The 20,506-nt window shown below is 51.7% G+C and overlaps 1 protein-coding gene across 2 annotated transcripts in view; it reads right to left on the bottom strand.

Moving 5' to 3' along the window:
* The window catches only part of PPARGC1B (PPARG coactivator 1 beta), a 112,406-nt gene that overhangs the window by 33,681 nt on the left and 58,219 nt on the right, over window positions 1-20,506 (bottom strand). The window lies entirely within an intron of this gene.

The following is a 20,506-nucleotide window of genomic DNA, read 5'->3' as shown; positions in this document are numbered from 1 at the left end:
ACACCACCTGGGACCATGTTAGAAATAATGCAGATTCTCAGGCCTAACCCCAGACTCACTGAATCAGAAGGTGAGGGCTTTCTCACCTGGCTCCCACATTTAACAACTACCAGTTATAGGACAGAGAGACGGCCCAAGCTGGGAGGTGGACAGAAAGAGCACAGCACAGGCCTTGGGGTCCGGCAGACCCGAGTCATAATCCCCACTCGCCCCCTGTGAAACCTGGGGCAAGTTCTCTTTTTCCCTCTGAAACTCAACTGCCTTACCTATAGAATGGGACACCTCCTGCCTCATACAGTTAAGGTGAAGTAAGGTGATATTATGGCCTGGCTCAGGAGGGGCTCAATAAATGGTAGCTAACAGTAATAATAGCAAGTAAGAATAATAATATGGGGCGCCTGGGTGGCTCAGTCGGTTAAGCGTTCGACTTCGGCTCAGGTCATGATCTCGCGGTTCGTGAGTTCACGCCCCGCATCGGGCTCTGTGCTGACAGCTCAGAGCCTGGAGCCTGCTTCAGATTCTGTGTCTCCCTCTCTCTCTGGCCCTTCCCCTCTCGAGCTCTGTCTCTGTCTCTCTGTCTCTCAAAAATAAATAAACACTAAAAAAATAATAAATAGAAAGGAAGGAAGGAAGGAAGGAAGGAAGGGAGGGAGGGAGGAAGGAACAGGGGCGCTGAGTGGCTTAGTCAGTTAAGTGTCTGACTTCGGCTCAGGTCATGATCTCGTGGCTCGTGGGTTCGAACCCCGCATCGGGCTCTGTGCTGACAGCTCGGAGCCTGCAACCTGCTTCGGATTCTGTGTCTCCCTCTCTCTCTGCCCCTCCCCACTCTCGCTCTTTCTCTCAAAAATGAATAAACATTTAAAAAATCTTTTTAATTTAAAAAAAGATAAAGAAATAATAATAATAATAATGACAACAGTGTCTCATGGTGGGCAGAGAGGGTGGAGCTGCCTTAGAGAACAAAAAAACGCCTATGTGACACTTAAAAGAAATAGGTTTTGCACAGGCCTTTTCCTTAATTGTTCCCACTTACTAAGCCTCATAAATTATGAACAAATGTATATTATTAGCTCAACTTGACACAGGAAAAAGGCTTTTATCCGAATTTGGGTCAAATGTCTTAATTGGCGTTTTGCAAGAAGCCTGTATCCACAGGCAGCACCAGGGCCAGGTTCTCTCAAGTGGCTGGTCCCCTGCTCAGACTAGGGACCATGGTGCCCTGCGAGCCTCTGTCTCCAGGGACATCCCCCCCCCCCCCCCAGGATCATTCCAGGCCCCGCCCAACACCCTACTACTTCTGGTCATCACGCTCAGCTGCCCTGGCCGCAGGGAACACTCAGGCGGACTCTCAGCCTCCTCTGGCAGCTTCCTTCTCCTCTGTGTCCCGTCAGACTGTGCGGATGCAGCAGCCTTGCCTGTTCTAGATAGATGATCCGTTTGTTTCCAGTCCCTGGCTACCGCGAACACGTCTGCAATATGTGTGCACAAGCCTTTGCGCGGACGTACGTTTTTAGTTCCCCTGGGCAAACATTTCGGAGTGGAATTGCTGGGTCATAAATGGATGTGACTTGATAAAACGACAAAATTGTTCTCCCAAATTGCCGTGCCACAGTACATGCTTATCAGCTGTGCTGAGAGCGCCGACTGTTCCACACCCTCCCCGGCACTGGGTGTTGTCACAGTCATTTTAATTTTAGCCACGCTAGTGAGTGCGTTCCCACATTTATTAAATGCTACTATGAGCCAGGCGCCGGGACATGGAGGCCTCAGTTGATTCCTTCACAAGTTGACATCTTCGCGGGGAAGAAAACACATGCATATTTGATTATAGGTTGGGTTAGTGCCACGAAGGAAATAGGCCAGGTGCGCTGACGGAGGATAAGAGAGAGAGGCGAAGTCTCTGTTAGTGGGGGGGTCAGGAAAGACTTCCTGGGAGAGCCGACATCCGAGTTGAGACTTGGAGAAGTCAGGCAGTGGAAGACGTGGGGAAGAACGTTCCAGGCGGAGGGGCAGCAAGGCAAAGACCCAAGTGCGGGCCAGGCCTAGAGCACCAGGCACCGACCAAAGGTTGGTGAGGTGGCAGCTTGGGGAGTGACGGGGGGGGGGGGGGGGGGGGGGGGGGATGGGGGAAGATGCCTTCAGAGAAGCAGGTGGAGGCCGGATCAGGTGGGGATTGGAAGGGATTTGGGTTTTACTCCAAGCGTGATGGGGGTGGGGCCAGCAGGGAAGCAGGCGGATGTGGCATCCAGGACAGGGGCAGGTGGCGGGGCTGGGAGGTACCACTCAGGCAGGCAGGGCGGGCACACCGAGGGCCTGTGGAGTGGGAGGGAGGGCCAAAGCAGAGACACGTGAGTGCTGAACGTGCTGAACGGCTAGTGTCTCACTGCCCCTGGGGTCTCATTGGCCGGCAAAGCCCTCAGTGATGAGCTCCCTTGGGGAGTTCTCTCTATGTCCCGGATCCCTCTCATCCCTGTAACTCAGAGAAGCCACATCTGTAGGACTTGCTTCTTGAGGCCTAGAAACCCAGACTGGCGAGGAACCAGCCGCCCTGAGAGGCTGTCCAGGACAGTTACCATGGACAATCTGGGAGTCAGAGGCCCCTTCAAGAACCAGACGAAAGCTATGGACAGCTTTTAGGTTACCCGTGAAATATGTCTGAGCAACGCGTGTGCGTGCAAGAAAGTCATACTTCTAGGCCTTCACGAACGCAGCGTAAGGACTCCTGGCCAGCTGGCCTCCCTCCTTCACTTTGCAGATATGGAAACTGAGGCCCAAAGAGGATAGTAGATTTGCTCAGGGTCATCCAGGGAGTGTCCTTCCCATCAAAACCATGCCACCTCCTTTACAAAACACCCATAAAATGGCAGCGACTGCTGCACTTATCGATTAGCTACAGCAGCTCGGCATACCCTAAGTATACCCAGGACATAAAAATAAAGAAACCTCAGCTTCGCGGCCTTGGCAATTAGGGCTGAGGCCACTCTCTAGCTAAAAACCATTAAGCTCTGCGTTAATAGTGATTTCTCTGGCCCTCTCCGTATTTGGAGAGGCTTTTGGAAGGGGTGCCTTGGGTGACCCAGTTCTCTTGGAAAGGTCTGACTTGAGGCCTCCTTGTTCCTTACCAGCCATCTTCTGCGGGCCCCACTAGCAGAGCTGGGAGGTCACAGCACAGGACTGACTACAGCCACTGCTATTACTGAGCGCTTACCAAACGCCGAGGGCTGCACTAAGTACCTTATGCACATCCTCTCATCAGATTCCTAAAATAACCCTCCAGGGCAGATGTCATTGTCCCGTTACTAATCAGGAAACTCAGAGAGGGAGTCACTCTCATAGTTGCCCAGGGCTGCTGTAACCAAGCGCCACAGGCTGGGTGGCTTCATTTTTTTTTTTTTTTAAGTTTATTTATTCCTTTTTGAGAGAGCCAGAGCAAGCGGGGGAGGGGCAGAGACAGGGGGGTGGGGGAGAAAGAGAGAATCCCAAGCAGGCTCAGTGCCATCAGCACAGAGTCCAATCTCACAAACCATGACCCAAGCAGAAACCAAGAGTGGGACGCTTAACTGACTGAGCCACCCAGGTGTCCTTGGCTGGGTGGCTTAACCAACAGAAATGTTTTCTCTTCCAGCTCTGGAGGCTGGAAGGCTGAGCTCAAGGTGTTGGCAGGGGCAGCCCCTTCTGAGGCCACTCTTGTTGGCTTGTGAATGACCTTCTCCCCGTATGTCTTCCAACCGCTCCTTCCCTCTGTGGGTGCCTGTCTCTGTGTCCACATTTCCCCTTTTGATAAGGACACCAGCCATGTTGGATTAGGGTCCATGCTAATGACCTCACTTGAACTAGATGACCTCTGTAAAGACCCTATCTCCAAATCAGGTCACATTCTTGAGGCACTAGAGGGTTAGGATTCAAACATCATCTTTTGGAAGACACAACTCAACCCACAGTACCCAGGGTCCCAGAAAGGTGAAGCTGAGATTCCAAGCCAAGTCTCTTTGTTCCCTGCAAAGCCTGTGTTTTTTTTACTTCTGAAAGTGAGAAGGAACATTCAAGACCATTTATTCCCATTTACAGATAGGAAGGTGGAGCTTCAGACAAGATCTGAGAAAGATCCAAGTCATGTGGCAGGTTCACGGCTGCACAGGAACAGGGGTGGGGCCACACACAGGACATCTCGCGCATATGGCCCCCTCTGGTCTCCACTATTGGTCCGTTCACACCCCTGCCGCGGGATGCCCCTCTGGTCGCTGAGCCCTCTGTACCCATTCCCTCAGCAGCATCACACCCCTGATCTGAAAAGGCTGTGGCTGCCCTAAGCCAGGGAGATAAATGGCCCTAGCAGTGGATTAATGGTGTTTTGTACAGATTCACATAAGTGGCTTCATTGGAAGCCTGTGTATCTTGTTGGAAATCGATTCCCTGCTTAAGAAAGAATGCATCTTCAGGAAAAATTGGTGACTCCACTTTCCTGACTACAATCAGCAAATAGTCGAGCTTCGTCCCTGGCCCAGAGCACATTCTCCGAGTTACTGAGCAGAAGGAAGCAGGAAGGGGGAAAGAGGGAGGCAGCAGTGACAGAGCTCGGGTTCTGGGTCTGTCCACATTCACTATGTGTCCTTTACCATGTGTGCACTTCGCTATGTCACCTCCCCTCTCAGTTCCCACTGCCCCTCCTATTAAACAGAACATCAAACAGACAGACTTTATGACCCCTCTTGCTCAATCAAGCATTTGATGCAATTCTGTACTAATCTAGTCTCTGAAATCCACATAGGCTTTCAGGAACTATCTAGGTTAAAACTCGGCATTTAACTAATAAATAAATGAATTAATGAATTTACCGAAGGGGACACAAAGGCGGAGCGAGAAATACTGTCTTGAAATGGAAAGAGGCTTAGACAAAGGTCGGGGGCCCTGGCTTTGCTATTAATGCTAATCCTTTGAGGTCAGGACATAACTTTGGCCACTTCAGTTTCTCTTGAAGAAATGGGGATAATAAAAAGCATCCTACCTCACAGGGTTCTTACAAAGATAAAGTAACATAGGTTGGGAGCCTAGCATGCATCAGACACCCCATGAATGGTAGTCAGAGATACAGCACCTACAGTTGACTTTCAAGTGACATTCACAGCTACGCTCTCACTGACACCTTCCCAAATGCAGCAGTGGTCAGTGGTCAGCATCTCCACTTAACTGATGGAAAAATAGGGGCTCTCAGAGGATCAATGCTTGAACTTGTCTTCTTACCCATCCCCTCAGTCCTTAAACCTACTGGTTAAACCGAATGGCTCTTCCAACCCTGGGTTCCTTCCACCTCCACGAGCTCCTGGATCCCAGTGTTCTCATCACTCATGGTTTCTGCCGGAGGAACACCCTTGCTCTGACAGCCAGACTACACTGGCTGTCTCCAGGCCTGCCTGGGATGGTGGGGAGCAGAGCCCCTACCCAGGCCTGACAGACCTGTTGACCACCATCTTGGATGCTCTAAGTACAAGATAGTACTTAGGCCGGCACCCTACTACCAGCTCAGAGCCTCCTCCACTGATGATAAGTTGTCTTTGATGGTCTGAGGCAAGTTTTCTCTTTTATTTTATTTTTTTTTTAATTTTTTTTTTAACATTTATTTATTTTTGAGACAGAGAGAGACAGAGCATGAACGGGGAAGGGGCAGAGAGAGAGGGAGACACAGAATCGGAAGCAGGCTCCAGGCTCTGAGCCATCAGCCCAGAGCCCAACGCGGGGCTCGAACTCACGGACCGCGAGATCGTGACCTGAGCTGAAGTCGGACGCTCAACCGACTGAGCTACCCAGGCGCCCCAAGTTTTCTCTTTTAAATTGCAATCGGGAATGCCCAGCCCAGCCATGAGAGCTGCTACGGTGGCAGGTACCTGGCAGTGAGGTCACCTTTCCTGCCTTCCTAACCATGGTGGACACCACTAACTGAACACAACTATATCTCCTGCTGAGCCCCACGCCTACTCAGAATGGAGCCTTAGTAGCCACTACTCATGAATCAGAACTGGCCTGGTCTAGATCTAGAACTCTGGGCCCACCCTCGCCTTCTACGAAGGAAGTAAGGTTGGTATTCATAAAGTTCCTGCAAAGCCATTTCATTGCACACGTTTTCTTCCCCTCCCACCTCTGATTTGGCTGGCCTCCCACCCACCCCCCCTTCTTAATGGTGGCGGCCTACTGATTTTTCTTGGGGAAGCCGCCCCTCCCTGCCACCCAGACAGTCCAGGTAAGCACGGTCTAGCTAATTAAAATGCTTCGTCCAGTGACCACCACAACTGCTTCAATGGGTTCAGAGGTGGATCAGAGTGAACACCCAAGAATTTGCCGGCTCATTTAGACAGAGGGGCTTAGCTGATTAAATTTAATTCTGGAGCGACTGGCAGCCATCTTTGCCACCACCTGGGAAGAGAGCCTGCCTGAAAAGGAAGCCGGCGTAAGGAATGCAGACCAAGAAGCAGAAGAGAGACAGAGAGTCCTGATAAAATAATTTGAACACTTGGATCCAGCTGTGCCTGAAGCCAGTCTATTCTCTGTACTCTGCAGTTATATGAGTGAGTAAGTTCCTTTTCAGATTACATGCCAGCTGGAGTTTCTGTCACCTATCAATGAAAAAGTTATGACTAATTCATCTCTCTTACATTAAAAAAAAAAAAAATCTAATCTTCCCACTGTCTTCCAAATTAGTACAAAACTCCTAAGGAGACTTCTAGGAGAACAGTAAGACGAGTAATTGATCTTAGTCCACACAGAAATCCTTACAGCATCCTCTGAAATAAGACACGGGAGCCACAGACACAAAGCTAAGCTCCACTAAGAGTAAGTTGAAAATGGAAGGGTTCTGGGCCCAGCCTAAAAGGACCAACACCCTGAGAGTAGATAAACCAGGCCATTGAAAGGCTCTCTGACAAAAACACTCAAGGCCTTTTCCACGTGGAAGCATCTGGCCCCAGGCCTGCCAAGCAAAACTCAGGGATGTTCAGCCCTTTTCACTGGCGCCCAAGTTCTGGCCATACAGCTGCCCACTTAAGGTTTAATGTAAAGGCGACCCAATGGGAGATCATCAGGTCTGGTGAGAGTGAGTTCTCCAGCCCAGAGAGCAAAATGGGTTCTACAATTCCAAACTGGGCTATATGCCAAGCCACACCCAGCTAACCAGGAAGGGTGACCAGATACCAGTGACTGGATGGAGCTCTTCTCACCAGCCGGCCAGGTTCATTAACACTGTCAATCTCCTCCCGTAACATCAGTGTTCACTGATGCCCACGGTGCCCCAGAGCCACGGGGAGGACCCCCTAGGGCATCCACACTTCAACTCCCGCTGGCTGGGTTGCCTGTGTACCTGGGGTCAGCTCTGCTTCTTCTCAAACCTGTTTGTTACTAGAAATTCTTGATCCAACTGAATGAATCCCCAATCTGGAAACAGGAGCCCTGGTACAGTGGGTGTGGCCTATACAGGAGATGAGCTGGGAGAACCCTAAGTGGGTTCAGCTGGTACCCAAACAGCTCTATAGCAAAAGACTGGAAATAATGTACATGTCATGCGGCTTCATTATTACGTTTTATGATTTTGTGCTCTTACTCACTGACTTTTTCCTAAGAATTCCCCTCTCCAGACCCCACCCCACCCCGCTACTGTTCCCACTCTCATCAGATAAGATGCCTATTGTACATGGATTGCAGCCTGCCCAGCACTGGAAATAAATACCTACGATGGACTACAAACAGCACAGAAACCAGGGGCTTGGGTGCTGGAAGATTCTGTAGAGAGACTTCTTTTGCAGATAAGGAAACTGAGGCAGTATGTCTCCTGGGGTGGGTGTTATCTTACTCAGTCATCTCCTTCCCCCTCCCCGTTGCCTTCAAGCGGCCCCTTATCAAACAGAGATCTGCAAAGTCTCTTGGAGCTATGCCCAGGTGAAGCTACCTGGGGCGGAGTGGCTCCTGAATGCCCTGGCAGGTGGCTGTGCAGAGCCCAGATGCCCCTCCCTTGGCAGCAAGGCTGTAGAAGGTGCCATCAGCTGTGTCCCAGCCCCATCGCACCCCTACTGGCACATCAGGCCTGCCTTTCAGAAGGCCCAGGCTGCCCCAGGCCAGGAGAGTGGTGGACGTTGCGTGATTTATTTTAAAACAGTAAAAGGTTGGACTATATTCTGCCACTTGAGCGAGTGAGGGAGCGAGTGAAGGTGTTTTGGGCACAGTGCGATCTGCACATTGCGTCTGCCTGCAATTGCAGTCAATTTCACGCACTTGAGTTCAAGGGCTCTTGAATTCAAAGGAGAGTGGCAGGAAAAGTGCTTGGCAAACTGCAAAGCATGTGCAGGTATCTGTTGATTTGTTGAGGCAGAGCTGGCCCCGGCTCGTCACTTACCAGTTGCAGGGCGTCACCCAGCCTCTTGGCATCTCCTGAGACCAGACTCCCCTGTGGAACTGTTGTGTGGCTTGAGTTTCCAGCCTGGGGCCTCTCTGTGCTGGCACTCCCTTCGCCCGGACCGCCTCCTCTCTCTTGCATCTTCGAATGGCTGGTTGCTTCTTACGATCCCCGCAGCAGATTAAAATGTCCCTCCCAGATGGGCCTTCCTGAGCACTGTATCCTACAGACAGCCCCGTCTCCCTCTTACGGTAACACCACTCTGCGGCAATGCCCTCAATTAGCACTCTATTCCTTGATATTTCCATTCCCCCCACCACCCCCGGTATTTTTAAAACTTGTGGTAAAATATACATAACATAAAATTTGCCATTTTGGCCACATTGAAGCAGACAGTTCAGAGGCATGAAGAAGATTCACCCTGTTGTGCAGCCACCGGCCACCAGCCCCTCCAGAGCCCGACCCCGTTTTTCCCGTATCCACCTACACGTTGGCGCCTCCCCCAACTGTCTCCCTGGTGCCGAGCGCAATACTCGGCACATAGTAGGTGCTCAATAAACAAAACGAGCTAAAGGTGGACGTGCCTTGTAAACTGTGCATGACAGTACGAAGAAAGCAGCATGAACATGTTTTTCCATACAGCCCCGAGACGAGGCCAAAATGCCTGGGAGCCTCAGTTACCAGATAATGATTTCGAGTTTTATCCAACACGGTGGGGGCAAACCCGCCAAGAACTCCTTTTCTTGCCTGGTTCCAGGCCCCTTTGCGAGGTCAAGAATGAAGATATCCGATCACACAAGCCACCTGACACGAGCACTCACCATTTCAACACATCAGCTGTACCCAGAGCAACATTTTATCAGTCGCTGAAGGGCAAGCACAAAAATAGACTGTGGAGAGCAAATGCCACCCTCGGCGGCGGTTGAAAGGCTCTGGCATACGGTGACCCGAGGCCTGGGGACCCGGGAGGTAGGTCCTCTGTCACAGTAGCACACAGAAATTGGAAGGTGGAATCAGAGCCAGGGTTAGGATGAGGTGAGGGAGGCACCCAGCCCCCACCCCCCGCTTTGGGCACCAAAAAACTCAGTAATCAAAACAGACTGTCTCTAGTGCAACACTCTGAAAAAAATCAAAATTAATGCAAAAACCCCATGATGAGCAAAATATCAAAATTCTAAATAAAGAGAGGCCAGTGGTACTGGTTTTTCCTTTTGCTTCAGGCATCTATATGGCTCTGTATGGCACTCTTACTGTTCCTGCCTTTATTTAAAGATTTGGTATTTTGTTCTGCATGGATATTTAGGCGTCCAGTTTTATTATTTTTAAACACTGCCTGAAAATATGATTAGCAGGGGTGCCATGGGTGGCTCAGTTGGTTAAGCGTCCAACTCTTAACCTCAGCTCAGGTCTTGACCTTGATCTCAGGGTCACGACTTCAGGTCCCACACTGGGCTCCATGCTGAACCTGAAGCCTACTTTAAAAGAAAAAAAGAGAGAAAGAAAGACAAGGGGGAAAAAAAACCGCAAAACCCTATGAATTGTCTTGATTACTGACTTTTTTGGCATCTCCTTTAATTTTGTACCTGAACCATGTGTCTCCTTTGCCTCCCCTAATGCCAGCCTGGATGAGATGCTGAGTTACTCTATGTGCAGATGGCTCAAATGAGATCAGTCACGTCCAAGATCACGTCACTCCGGGCCTCTGTTTGCACATCTCTACAAAGGGACCCGTAACCCTCTGGTTGCTGTGGAATTATCCCAGACCAGCCCAGTGTGCTATTTTAGACGGAAAAATGCTTGGGAAAACTCTGAGGTGCTGTCTGCATTATGCGGAACTGTTATTAAATTTTTACCAAAGGTAGTGAGTGGTCCGACTGAGTGGGAGGCAGCACTCAGTTCAGCAAAACACTTGCCCTATTTAGAATGAAGGAGGGAAGTTTGCTAAATGAATAGATTTTGCTTAAGAAGAGACAGAAATGAGGGGCGCCTGAGTGGCTCAGTCAGTTAAGCATCCGACTTCGGCTCAGGTCATGATCTCAAAGTTTGTGGGTTCAAGCCCCACGTCCGGCTCTCTGCTGACAGCTTAAAGCCTGGAGCCTGCTTCAGATTCTGTGTCTCCCTCTCTCTCTGCCCCTCCCCTGCTCTCTCTCACTCTCTCTCTCTCTCTCAAAAGTAAATAAACATTAAAAAAAAAAAAGAGAGAGAAAGAGATGAGAGCAGGTTCATGGTTCTCCCTGCGACCAAGCCATCCCCTCCCATCTTGATCCCATTCCTGAATGGGAAGAAAGGCAGAGGGTTGCAGCTCGCCCTGGCAAATGTGCCCACCCGATGTGGCTGAAAGGGGTGGCCGCTGACATTCTCATCAAGTCGTGGCAATCCTAAACTGGCTGCCGCTTTCCTTCCTCGGCACATTTTGTGAGGTTTCCTCAAAATCTGAATTTCCTCAGGAGATTGGCGGGGGGGGGCGGTGGCTAGCAGGTGCCAGCTGGGAGATGGATGAAAAAGCACCTGGCTTTGGTCATATGACAAAGAAAGTTCTGGAAGTGGATAGCAGTGACGTTTGTGTGACATCGTGAATGTGCCGAATGCCACCGAATTGTACACTTAAAAAATGTTTAATTTTAGGTTATGTATATTTTACCACAATAAAATAAAAACAAACATAAAAAAGTCCCAGAGACCTAAAAAAAAAAAAAAAAAAAGTAGCCAGCACACTCCGTCTGGAGGTATTCTCTGGGGTCCTACAGTGTCCGTGTTCTTTGGTTCTATTTATGTGTCTCTTCCCCCAGCTGCCAGGAGAGACAGGGAGCTGGGCCAGGGCTCGGCTGAGAAGCCCTTTTGCCTGTTAGCACCGTTATAAATAACCCAGAAGGAGGCAGCAAAGGGGTCCTGGCAGGGGAGTGAAGGTCAGGCAGCCCCTTTGTGGCATTTGAGGAAATGTCACGCTCCACAGGCCAGCAAGGTGCCAGCTCACATCTCCAGCCCGGCGCTGCCCAGCGCTGACTGCGACCTTGCCCTCATGCCAGGGACCCGACGGGGCAGCGCTCCCCCCAGGAAGGGCAGCGCCCAGGGGGCTGGCTCCTGGCGGTTCTGAGCAGAGACAGGGCCGCTGGGTGGGTGGAGGGGTGCTGGGTAACTGAGGATCAGCCCCCCACCCCCGGCCTAGCGGGGAGAAGCCGAAGTCAGGTCCCCAGGAACCCAGGCCAGGGCTCGGCCACCGGCACACCATCCCCAGCCCCTCGGCCGACACACACACCGACCCGCTGAGGGAGAGACGACTCAGCAACGCTCAACCCACAACTGCCCCTGCTGGGGCTGCTGTGCAGCGTGGGAGCCGGGAGGGGCCTCACAGCCCATCTGGTCCTGTGGTTCCCACGCTGGGCTCCCTGGGGAACCCCCTGCATCATCTCTCCCACAGCCCACCAGGGCCCTGGGCTCTGCAGTGGGAGAGATTATGAGCGGGTTCGTTCACTGGTTTCTCCATTTTTATTAACGAAAAACCACGCAGTGGCAACCCATCATACTCCTGTGGAACCTAAGTGAATTCGACATTATGAGCTGGGCCAACACAATTACACGGAAAGCCAAACTTGTGTTTCTTTCTTACATATCAGAAATAGGGTGACATTATATTTTGCACATGAATCCTCGATTTCCCCATACCTTAATCTTCACACACGCTGTTTCATGGGTAATCGAAGGGCTTGAGGAGGGTCGTTTGAATCCTCAGACTAAAAAGCCACTCCCCGGGGAGGCGGTATCCCCCGCTCAGAGCGCCTGAGTGGCACATGAGTGCGGGTATCCCCCACCCTGCAGATGGAAAGGTAACGCTCAGGGAGGTGACATGACTTTGCTAAGCAGGATGTGAATCCAGACCTAGCTCCCAAGTACTTGGCTGCCGCACCCTCACCCCCCTCCTTAGGTGACTACTGCCGTCAATAGCACTACGGGCAGTTGGGGGGCTCATTCCCTCGCTCTGTGCAAGTTTATCTACTAGACTTTAAAATAATGGGGAAGGGAAAATGTTCTCAGAGCCCTGCTAGCACCTTTGAGATTCTTTATGTGTTCAGGAGGCCCAGGTCACAAGCTGCTGGTGTAGACCAACAGACGAGGGAGCCAAGGCTCCCTCCGGGAGGGCACGGGCACTGCCACCATCACCAGGGAGCAGGAGGCAGAGCTGAGACTAGGGTTAGTCACTCACTCTCCTACTTGAAAGCCTTCCCTGACTCCTCCCTGCCCCTGACAAACCCCCAACGTCCTCACGTGGCTATGAGGCCCAGTGTGGCCCGGAATGCCTTCTCCCCCCACCTCTCGGCTTGGGCTCTCCACCTGGGACACCTCCCTGGGTCCCTGGCCACTCTGCCAGCATTCAGTCTCAGTGAGAGAGGCCCTTCCCAACACGGAACTCACCTGGTCACAGTGAACCATACGTACCCCCACCTGCTATCCGCATCACAAAGCCAGGGACTGTCTGTCCCCCCTCCAGAATGCACACCGCACAAGGGCAAGTGGCTGGGCTTTCCTAGAACCGTGGCTGGCACAGAGTCGGTACTCACCAAACCTCTGTGGGATAGGTGGGGTAGCCGGGGATGCGGGTACAGCCCCCACTTCCCAGGACAGTTTTGGCATCTCTGCTTCACATTACTGTGATCCCTGCAAAGTCTCCCTCACGCTCACCGCCCCTCCCCCACCAGCCTTTCCTGGGGTTGGGGAGGGGGTGATTTCCTTCCATATCCGTTTATTCCCTTAAGGAAACTCCTGCCTTTCCTTTTCCAGTGGGTCAGATGATGAGAAACCCAGACCCACGGGCTCCCAGATAAAGCTGGTGGGAAACAGATTCTCTCTGGCCCCAGCAGGCCCTCCCTGGTCATGGGGTCAGTGAGGGCCAGAGGAGAAGGGAGGCCAAGAAGGCCGGCTTAGCAGACCCCCTCTCACTCACGCCTGAGGCCTGGGCTCCTTCCAGCCACGGGTGGACCTGCCTTCCGTAGAAGTGTGTTCCCTGCGAACATCACGTGGATCCGTGTCCAACAAATCCCCCTTCTCATGTGTCCCACGAGGTGGTACTGCCCCAGGCTTCTGGGGCAGGGCAGGGCGTCATTAGTAAGCACTAACAGTGGAGTAACGGACGCCTACACTGTGAAAGGGAAACCATCCGACAGTGCTTGGTTATCACCGAAGCCTGATGGGAACGAGGCAGGAAGTGGGGAGTTCTCAGATACAGAACGGTGAGATTTCTCGGGGAGCGGGGTTCCCACCGTGCCTGCATATAAGTGCCATCTGAACCTGCGAGGTTTCCCTCGCCCCATTAGAATCGGAGGTCTTCGGGCTCATAGGAATCCTTTATGCTGTGACCTAGACGTTCTCCCATTTGATCCTCATAAGACAAAGGTTACGCCATTTTCCCGTCGAGGAAGTTAAAGTTCAGAGAGGGGAAATAACTTGCCTAGAGTCATACAGAGAATTAAAGAGAGGAGCGGGACTAGAAACCCCAAGACCGTGGACTCCTGGTCAAAGCAATAATGGAGAACGCTGACCAGGAGTCCCAACCCTGACTTCTCCGCGCTATTGGCACGGACTCTTGAATGAGTCCCTCCATTTCTCGGAGCCTCAGTTTCCCCATATGCCAACACTGGCCAGCACTGGAGACCACGGTCAGTCAAGTGGGGCTCTGGGACGTGCAGGGTCGGCCCAAGACATCCTGGGCATGGCGGGAAAGCCTCAGATGCCCCGTCAGCAACTAACAAGGGGGAAAGACGGCGCATACAGAGCAGTGAGCACGGAGGCGGAGCTCGTGGTGGTGCGTGTCTGCACCGGCGTCACGGGAGGGCGTGGGGAAGATCTGCAAGCTCCTGGCTGCATCCTTCCAAGTGTGGTCCGCGGGCCAGTAGCATCGGCTTCATCTGGAGCTTATTAAATTCTGCAGACTCTCGTGCTGAATCCCCAGACCTCCTGATTCAGAATCTGCACTTAAACAAGATCCCCAGATGATTCATAAGCACATTAAAGCTTGGGAAGCAAAAATGTTTAAATGAGGAGTCGGGTTGGAGCATGTGATCTCGGGTTCAACACCTAAATCCTTCGAGCCCCAGCGTCCCCATCTGTGGCGTACAGATAATGACGTGCTCACAGGACGTCCTCACAGGACGGCTGCGAGGGTTACGTAACGTCACGCATGCCAGCAGCCTTGCCCGGTGCCCGGCAGGTAACAGCTGCCCAAACTGCTAGCTTCTTCCCTTCCTGGAAGGCCTCCCTTTCCATTCCAAGTCCTGCCTGCACATCTGGGAAGCGAAGAAAAGACCCCCATGGGGCAGCAACAGATGGGGACAGGGTGGGAGCAGAGGGAGAGGAGGAGAGAAGAGGAAATAAGAAGCAAACTAAAAACAAGCAGCAGAGACCGTCCGAATCCCCAGGAGGCAGGCGACATGTGAAACCCAGAGATGCAGCCAGCAGCCGTTTCAGCTCACGTCCTGCACCAGGGCTATCAAGGACTGCCAGAAGCCACCAGGCCGGGAGGGAGAGAGGAGAGGAGCAAGAGCCACACACCGTGTCCCCTCGGGCCAACACGTGACAATGCCTTTCCAGGCTGGCTCTGAACCGGTTCTGTGGCCAGGGCAGACATGACACCACCCCAAGGGTCACTGGAGCAACCAGACAGAAGCCAGGGGCTCCGGCTGAGCCCTGAGAAGGGTCAGACTTGACTGGAGGACACGGTTCCAGGGACTGTGCTTGACAGTGGGAGGCTGAGCTATGTGATCTTAGCCGAGTGATTTAACCCCTCTGGGCCTCAGTCAAACAGAGGATAATAATAGCCCTACCGACCACCTTAGGGTTCTTAAGAGGACGGAAGGAGAAGGGCTTTGCGTAGCGTCTGGTGCAGAGTTAAGTGCTCAAAAGACAACGGCCATTAGTGAGACTACACCGAAAGGTCCAGAAGGAACTGCTGGTGCTTCCTCACCACCCCCACCCCCATCACTGAGTTAACCCTTCACTGACCCTGGTGCGCACCGCCATCAACTCACACAGGCTCCTGCTTCCCCTCCAGTCCCCCTCCGAGCTTCTGGACACGAGCCGCCACAGCCATCCCGTCAAGATGCAGATCTGACCCCACCGGGCCCTGTTTAATGCCCAGCCTGCTCCTGCTTGCTCCCAGATGGCGACCAAAATCCTTCCTGAGGCCTGGAAGGTCCCGTGTGATCTGGGTCCCGCCTACCTGCCCCGTATCGTGTCACCGTATTAACCCACCCCTTCCTCCACTTTTGGCCCCATTGGCCTCCTTTTCACCTCTGGCGCTTGCCAGGGTCTCTCCCTGCACAGGGTCTATGCACGGGCTGTTCTCTCTGCCTGGAACATCATCCCCACGCTTAGCCCTGCTCTGCCTGCGTATCTCTCCCCGCTAGCCTACTTCCCAGGGGAAGCTCTCCTTGAGCCCCACGGAGCACGTGAGGAGCCCCACCGCACCCTCTCGCAGCCTTCTAGAGGTCCTGAGCCTTCCAGGGCTCATCACAGTTACTAACTAAACACTTTTTTGAATGGGCATTTTATTAACACTCACTGCTATATCCCCGGCCCCAGGCACATAGTAAGTGCTTAATAAACACCGGGGTCGCGAATGAATAACCCCATTCTCGAGCAACCACCTCACCCACCCCCTCATGCCCCAGGCCTTCGCTTTCCACACACATGGAACAAGCCCCAGTGCTGCCTGATCCTCAACCTACATCCATGACCCGCTGGCCCGGCGCCAGAGATCCAAACGTTTCTAGATCTGATTTTCTTGAAAGCAGCTTTGGGACGTGGCCAGGGGAGGCGTGCACCGCCAGCCTCAGCAGTAAACGCTGATGAAGCTGTCTGGACCAGCTGAGCTGAGATCAGGAAATGCCAAGATTTAAAAGCATCCGGAACCCATTTATTTATTGTTGTTCTTGCACTTCCAGGCTATTTTAAGCTTCAGATCGATCTGCTGGCCCTCCTCTCTCCAAACGCCGCTTCAGAAACACCCAACATGCACCTGGCCCTACCTGGCAAGGCTCGGCTGCCCCTGCCCCATATGATACACCACGGCAACAGCCACAAAAACGGGTGGCTGTTCTTGTTTACCAGGTGCCTCTGGGACCGGTAAGTGCTTTCACCGAAAGTCCCCAACACTCCCAAAAAGGAAGGATTACTAGCTCCATTTGAAAGACAGAGAAATTGAAACTCAGAGAGGTGAAGAAACCTGCCCGGGGTCACACAGCTAGAAAGTGCTAGAACTGGGATTCAACCCCAGATCTGCTGAATCCAAAAGTCAGGCTCAGCTCCTAGCCACTTGGCTATACTGCCCACCTCATGCCCCCACCAAAGCTCATCGTACACACTGGGAGTTTTCTCATCCAGCCACCTGCAAGGACCGTACCACCAGTCGAAGCCCCCTGCCCCCACGGGCACTGCCACGAAGGTAGCCACAGTGGGTTGCTAAGTGAAAGGGGGAAGTTGACATTCTATGATCCTGTCTGTGCTTTTAATAAAAGATGCAGCATGGATGGAAAGTAGACGCACAGGTCACATATTCAGAGATCCTCGCTAGGAGGACAGGAGAAAATATTTAAGAGTTTGGAAACAGGCACAAGGAGTTGGTTGGGGATGGGGGAGGTCACAGAATATTTACTTTCTATTTAGGTCCTTCTTTACTCTTCGAGGATTTTATTTCTATTCGGTCACATACACGCCTCAACCCCTCCTCCAAAGTCCAATTCATATGCCACCCTGGCTGTAGAGCCTGCCCTGACTGTCCCCGCTTGTCCCTCCTCTCAATCTCCACCATCTGCTGCCTCTATCTCTCAGGCACATAGGCCACTGAGCCTGTGTCCTCCAGTGCATACAGATATGAGAGCTCCCAGGCAGGCAGGAGCCCCAGGGCCTGGGTCAGGGTCTCCCCACACTGAGGCCAAGCCTCAGCTAAGGTAGGGGCATGGAGAGCCTCGATGAATGAGTAACTGTTTCATTTTCTATCTATCTTGGTCCATGGCCTCCTGAAGCCAAGGAAGTTGGAAACTCTAAAATGGAGCTTGGAGGCAGGCAGGGAAGGAGGAAAGCAGAGAATCGGAGGGTAAATTCAGCTCCTGGAATCCTGCCCAGTGCTCATCCCTGGGAAATGACTCAAGCACTGCTTATGCCAGCAGACGGTCCATTTGGGCCCTGAGGTCACCAAATCTTGTCATGGTCCTGCTTATTAAATATAGAGGAGCGTGAAATAAAGCCACCACGCCTGGTGTCGGGGCTCTGAGGAAGGGACAGAGAGACAAAGATGGGAGGCAAGGAGTCTGTCCCCTGTCAACCAGTCCTGACTGCTCACCCAGGAAGCTCTGGGCTGTAAATGACACTGGACCCAGATATCGGACTTGGCTCCTGGCCTTGGTGGGAGCTCAGGGATGGTCCCATCTCACCTCACAGGCAGCGAGGGGGTCCCTGCCTTCCTCAGTACCCAGCCCCTGCTTGAGGACCTCTGCAAAGGTCACACTTGATAGACATGTCATTGGTACTATCCAACCACCAAGTAAAGAGAGGTAGATACACTGGCCACCCCATTTTACAGATGAGGAAACTAAGTCCTAGGGATGGTAAGTAATATGTTGGAGATCATGCAGCAAAGTTAGTGATATTGGAACTGGACCAAGGCTGCAGCACGGGGAAGAGCCAGAACTAGAACTCCACTGGCTGGAGTTCTGTGACTACAGGAAGCCACCCATTGGCCCAAGGCCTCAGTTTTCTCATTTGTTTAGTGAGCTGCCTGCTCACAGGGCAGCATGAGAATCTACTGAGCTGGGGCCATGCTTCTCTGTCTCTGATCACATACCTACGGGGGACGCAGTGGTCGGCAGAGAAATACAAACGCACAGGCCCTCTCCCCACTCCCCAATATCTGGCACAATGGAAAATTAAATCATTTCACTTGGTAAGAAAAACTTTCTTCTATTATAAAAAACAAGGGTACGCTGGGACTGTAACGCAAAAGCCATATTAATCTTTCCAGATAAAATATGAATGGTTTTTGTGCCGCAGATTCTGTTTAAATCAGTCATAGGTCCAACTGACGGGGCCACTTTGGAAGTAGCAATGGAAACTGTTAACAACACTGACTTTGGAATCAGAAAGATCTGCATTAATTTGAGCTCACTCACTCAACCAGCTGTGTGACCCGGGCCTAGATACTCACCCTCCCTGAGACTTAGCTTCTTTATCTATAAAACGAAAATGATAAGATCATGCTTTTAAAGCAGAAATCAATCTCTTTTGAGTGACTGGGTCCCACTGGTGAAGCTTACAAGCTTCTCAGAATGTTTACAAAATGTTTACAAATAAAATTAAGTAAAATGTTTCAAAGCGCATAAAATAAAACAGCATTATAAAGGAAACCAATGATATCAAAATACACTTACAAAATATTAGGAAGAATAAATTTGTGTTACAGTAACATCACATGCTTCCTCACTGCAATGTTAAAAAATAAGATCTCGGCGCAAGTATAATAATTACCCATAATTTCAAAGGAGCGATGAACATAAATATTCCCAGATAACTGAAATAACTGTAATGTGATATGAAAACAGCTGTGATTCCATTGGTGACAAAGTCACAGCCACCACTAATATTTTCACGGTTTGTCATCTATGTTCATAATGAATGGAAATTCTAAATTTCACTCAGAGGTTAGCAAAACATTCACTTAGAGCTTAGAGATCATTTTTGTTCTCTATCCAAGTTCACAGAGCCCCTAAATTCTAACCCCTGGGGCTGGAGAACGTGAAGGTTAAGAAGCTCAGTCATAAAACATTTCACACAGTGCCTCGCTGGTACAAGCCGTCCCAGGTTCTGTCCCCACACAGAACAGGGCCCACCTGCGTGCCGTGCCGTGGGGAGTCCTCGGGGAGTGGCTGGAACAGCCCTGAGCCCATGAGGGGCCCCGGGCGGGATGTGGGTCATGCAGGGCTGTTGAGTGAGTAAGGGAGGTCCTTAAAGCTAAATCCACAAGCTTAGGGCTGGAAGAGGGTTAAGCCCCAGTTACACGCGCACTGGGGCTGTCTCAGCTCAACACATGCCATGTCCTTCCTTCCCTGCATTAGCTGTGTCCTCGGCTACTCCAGCAAAGGAGCCCTTTCAAATCTTGTAGCCTTGACAGCTCCACTGGGTTGGTTTATTGGCACCTCAACCTTATGTTCAAATGGAGCTCTAGTTCCACTCGAGCCAGTTTCTCCTTCGAGTCCTCCTCCTGCCAGTGAGAGGCAAAACCCTCACCCAGCGGCTCAGAAGCGACGCTCAGAACACCTCTCTTTTCCTCCCTCTCAGTCCATCAGCTGGTCCTGTCCACTCTCTCTCCATCTCCGCTCTCACCCTACTAGCCCATGCTGCCATCGTCCCTTGCCTGGATCCCTACAAGGCTGCCTAGCACGTCTCCCGGTTCCATACTTGCCCATCCCACTCCACGTTGGTCTCTCCCACCGTAGCCAAAAATCATCTTTAAAAAATGTACATCGGATCATGCTGCCCCACTCCCTCCCTACTCAAAACTCTCCAAAGACTCTCCTCTTGTACTTAGGATGAAGTCCAAACATCCATGGCTGATAAGGTCCTCACCTACCTTGCCAGCATCCTCTCTGGCCACCTTCTGACTCAATCGCCATGCCCCCCACATCTTGGCATTCTTTTATATATTAGAACTCAAAAGTTCGTCACTGCCCCAGGGCCTTTGCACAAGCCATTTTTGCATGGCTGGCTCCTTCTTGGCACTTTGACCAAATGTCACCTCTTCAAAGAGGCCTTCGCTGACCATTCACTCTAAAGTGGCTACCCTTCCCCACTTCGGCACCCTGTCCGTTATGTGGCTCTGTCTTATCTTCCTCATGATCCACCTCACTGTCTGAAAAGATCTTGTCCGTTCTGGCCGTGTGTTTGTTATCTGTCCACCCTCACTAGAATGGAAGCTCCTGACTGCTAGAAACTAGTCCGGCTTGTTTCCCACTGGATCTTGGTGCATAGTAGGCACTCTTTAGATTTTACTGAGTGAGCTTATTTTGCATAGAAAATGGGCTGAGCTCATACACTTTCTGCCATTTAATCCTCACAGCTGCTATTATTTCCATTTTACAGGAGGAA

This window comes from Panthera onca, chromosome A1 (assembly GCF_046562875.1).
Source record: "Panthera onca isolate mPanOnc1 chromosome A1, mPanOnc1 haplotype 2, whole genome shotgun sequence".
Taxonomy (NCBI): Eukaryota; Metazoa; Chordata; class Mammalia; order Carnivora; family Felidae; genus Panthera; species Panthera onca.
Note: the sequence above shows the minus strand (reverse complement) of the source record. Positions and strands in the feature narration are given on the sequence as shown.